The sequence below is a fragment of the Abramis brama genome (genome assembly GCF_963993115.1).
Source record: "Abramis brama genome assembly, chromosome: 8".
Taxonomy (NCBI): Eukaryota; Metazoa; Chordata; class Actinopteri; order Cypriniformes; family Leuciscidae; genus Abramis; species Abramis brama.
In genome coordinates this window covers 18,028,657-18,033,040 of record NC_139970.1, presented here as the reverse complement: position 1 = coordinate 18,033,040, position 4,384 = coordinate 18,028,657, and the positions used below count along the sequence as shown (strand labels likewise).

The 4,384-nt window shown below is 39.4% G+C and overlaps 1 long non-coding RNA gene across 2 annotated transcripts; it reads right to left on the bottom strand.

Moving 5' to 3' along the window:
* Positions 1-766: 766 nt before the first annotated feature.
* LOC311088993 lies at positions 767-4,112 on the bottom strand. 2 transcript variants are annotated; one of them, XR_014607607.1, is made up of 4 exons: positions 3,925-4,112; positions 2,586-2,684; positions 1,003-1,092; positions 767-866 (listed from the first exon to the last, which is right to left on the bottom strand). It is a non-coding gene; the product is annotated as an uncharacterized lncRNA (long non-coding RNA). The 2 variants fall into 2 exon arrangements; XR_014607608.1 differs by lacking the exon at positions 3,925-4,112 and having other exon boundaries at positions 2,586-2,908.
* Positions 4,113-4,384: the final 272 nt, after the last annotated feature.

Below are 4,384 nucleotides of genomic sequence, written 5' to 3'. Positions count from 1 at the left end.
GTTCTAGATATCTATCTGGAACCACATTTTTAATGAAATCAACAACTGCAAAATTGAAACTCTAAGCATTTATTTTTTTAAACAGATGCATTGCACCTAAAAGACACAGACACAAAGAATTATCTTGCAAAGATAAAAAAAACACCACAAGAAAAACCCTCACATATATACAGCTCACACAAACAAGTGCAAACTTCTCTATGCACAGACCCATCTTAGAGCCAAAATAGTACAAATAACTCTCCTTGTCATTATCAGATATTTTCATTGCAGGAACAAGTGTACATGAAGAATTCACAATAAGCTGTGTTAAAAAACTTCACAAACTGTTTAAAAACAGTGTCTTCAATCCCCACTCGTAGAAGCATGACAAGGAAAGAGCAAGCAGGACAAGGTAACAAGAATACAGTCTGTTTGAAAATCAAGAGTACTAACGTTACACTTAAAACAATGAGATCTAAAATAACAAATGCTCTTAAACTTTAAAACAGTGCAACGATTTAACAGTTGCAAGAAGGAGAAAAGATTTTGTTTGTTTTCAGTCTTATCTCAGCAACTTGCTCTTCAAAGAGTGAACTCTTGAGTTCAAGAGTCTGATCCAACACCAATAAACAGGCGCTGTATCACTTCAAAAGTGAATTTGAATTTCTTTGGGTAGTCAAGGTTTAATGCGTACACCAGGCCCATCAGGTTCAGAAAAGCATTAGGTACATCACTCAGGTGATGCATTACCACTTCTTCCTCAATCACCACTTCTTCACTCAATCGTCATTGTAGAACGCTGACTGAGGTTCCATCACATTTTCCACAACCAGTAGGATTCCTATCACCACACCCTTGATCACTTCCTCTTCAATGTCACTGGGCTTTATAGAATGCAAACAAAACAAGGGACCATTAGCCTACTTAAAACCAATTACACAAACAATTTACAGTCCCCAGACCCCTGCAAATTAAGAGATTTAAATTTTTCATTGTTTTGCCTTAAAGGTTTCAGCTTACCTCACATATCTTCATGAATTTTGAAGGATTCTCTCGCATGTACCACGGCAGGCCAAGCAATGCTGCAGTCCTCATCCTTTGGTTTGTTGTCTGTAAAATAAAAGGATGGTTAAAGTACCAGCTTTATTGGTTCAATCCTCAATCCAATGTTTTTCTTTATTCGTTTATCCTTTCTCCCCCTCCCTCTGTCTTGTTTAAAAAAAAACAAAAAAAAAACATAAACATTCATTTCAAATTTGCGCATTTACACTTGTACACTTTTGTTGTAATTTACCAGTGATGTGGTGCAACAACAGTTGTTTAGTTTAGGGGGCTTTCACACTGGGCTCGTTTGTTGCGGTCCGAGCCCGAGCGCGATTGTTCCCGGCGACCCCCCCCCCCCCAGCGTTGGTCTGGTTTCACACTCAACTTGATTCTATCGAACCCTGGTGCGTTTTTGGGCATATTACATCATGGCAAACGTGCACGGCGCATGATAGAAAACAGAACGCGGGTCAGTATAATTCGGTACTATTATGCGCAGCTGAGTGAACAACACAGGTTTACTGTGTGTGTGTGTGTGTGTGTGTCGCATAAGGTGACCTTCTGCTGCTTTCTCATTCACGCGAACTGCGGCATGGTTCAGGAGCAACCGAACTCAGACCACCTCCTCTAGGTAGTCTCAGATTCGGTACCCCAGTGCACACCTGGGTCCGCCTGACAGCGTTCACATTAGAGATTTTTCATGCGAACCGTGCCCCGTTCCGAATTAAACTTAGGGTGCTTTCACACTGGCAGTTTAGTTTGGAATGGGGCACGGTTCGCATGAAAAAACGCTAATGTGAACGCTGGTCTGAGTTCGGTTGCTCCTGAACCATGCCGCAGTTCGCGTGAATGAGAAAGCAACATGGACTCGGGTGCGCGCTTGTTCAGTAAGTAAAGTGACCTGCGCATGCGTTTTAGCTGATTATGATGTATTTAGTTAAATAAAACACATGTAAGGGATGACAGTGTTGATGATTTACCTTGGATACGAGCGAAAGTGAGCCTGCAGTGTATTCGCGCACAGCACGTGGAATCAGGGCAACAAATTTGGAAATCCACTGTCTCCTCAAAAGAGTCCGTTTGCAAGCAGCAGAATGTCACCTTATGCGACACACACACACAGTAAACCTGTGTTGTTCACTCAGCTGCGCATAATAGCACCGAATTATACTGACCCGCGTTCTGTTTTCTATCATGCGCCGTGCACGTTTGCCATGATGTAATATGCACGCAAACCCACCAGGGTTCGATAGAATCAAGTTGAGTGTGAAACCAGACCAAAGCACTCTAAGTCTGCTCCTAGAGGGCCAATAATGTATTGCAGAGTTTAACTCCAACTTGGTTCAACAACACACCTGCCTGGAAGTTTGTAGTGATCCTGAACACCTTGATTAGCTGGTTCAGGTGTGTTTAATTGGGGTTGAAGCTAAACTCTGCAGGATCTTGGCTCCCCAGCAGCAGGATTAGGCGCCCCTGCCTTAAATTAATTTGGGCTGTAACAACACTTTAAAGGATTTAAAAGGATAGGTTACCAAAGATGATAATTGTCATTTACTCACCAACATGCCACTCCAAACTCATGCAAAAATACCACCTAGGCCTTCCAAAAAGGACTTGCTCGGGTCCTTTGACACAAGCCTGGTGAATTCTTTGCTGATCTATAAAAACATAAATACATTTACAAATTTAACAAAGATGCCAGGATCTCAGTGACAGTATTAAAACATTAACAAGTTAAAACATTTTAATTTCACTCAACATGAAAGAACTGGTCATATAATCCTAGGATATTAAGTTTGCCCATATCTTCTAATAGAACAGCACTTGTTTGTGTCTACAATTGTTATAATAGGCATAAAAAAATCCATAAAATAATAGGGTCGTGACTTGATGACCATGGGAAAATGTGGGTCGAATTTAAACGAGTTGAGAACCACTGTTATAAACCTATTTAAAACATCATTCAATGTAAATTATGCAGATAATCGTAATTAATAATCGCCAATTAAAATTTCAAGGGAATAGCCTAATCGAAAATTATGATTTTTGCCATAATCATGTAGCCCTAAAACATCTTACTCCCCAAATACAATGAGGAAAACAATATCAACATTTTTTTATTTCTATGGCTGGGTGATGCATTGAATTATACAGATGATGTTGTTGTCAATATAAAAGTGAGCAATGCTATAAATATAGCTTTTATTATGTGAAAATGTTTTCTACAAATAACGTAATTCTGAATTTCATGATTCTTCAGGGCTTCACAGGTAACACAAATTACATATAAGTTTAATAATGTGATTATTACACTACAAAATGTTATGACTTATATTAATAACTTACATTGCAAGTTACCTAAGGCCTACAGAAGACACACCGTTTGCACGTGCTCAAAACATCCATATGGTAGCCTATGTCATTTGAAAAAATAACAACTGGGTGTTTAAGAAATATAAGTCAATCGAGCATTTTTTTTATTTTTATTTTTTTGTCATGTTAAACACAAATATGGACTGGCGGCGCTGCTTCAGATATTAACTTACTGGTTATTAGGCTAGGTGTTTCTAACGATAATGAGATACGATTAAGAACACGCTAAAAAAAATAACTTATATGTACACTATTTATCTATTTATCAACATTAACTTATAATGACGACATTAAAAAAAGGAGAACTCTGAAAGAGAAGTCGGTGCTCACGTCTCGACAGCAGCTCGGTGTCTCTGTCTAGCGAGCAGAAATTTGCCTGGCAGTGCGTGTGGCTCCTGATAAATAACGTTAATCGAGTTTGCCAAATGTGATCAAAATGTGCCTGGAATCAAAATACGGAAGAGGTGCGCTAACGAAACAAGCCTAATTTAACATGAAAGAAAGCACAAATCAGGGTATACTTACTCATTTCATTATTTGCAGTCCATAAAAGTCCACCTGTAGCCTACTCGTTCAAACGCGGGCTCCTTCGTCTTTTCTTGCATCAGCAACTTCTCGTGCAGAAAATGGCGATGGCGCGTCTGCTTCAAATTTGTTCAAATAGTACGTCATCATGACGTAGAGTTTCTGGCACATGCGCATTACACAGAGAGTTGATAGAACCTATGTTTTGTTGTTATATGAACACGTTATTTAAAGTTTTCTATTTCCCTTCAAGTTGAGGTTGTCATAACTCATCCTATTGTGTAGTGAGACACTGCAAGTTGACAGGACATGATTTTACTAGTCCACCTGACTAAAACTCAGAATCACTTTTTACAGTGCAGGGAGCAAATCCACGAGATGATCTCAAGGGGAGCTGCCACCAAACTCACTCAAGAAGAACTTGATAGCTGGAAGGGACCGAAGTGGTACATCAGCCATT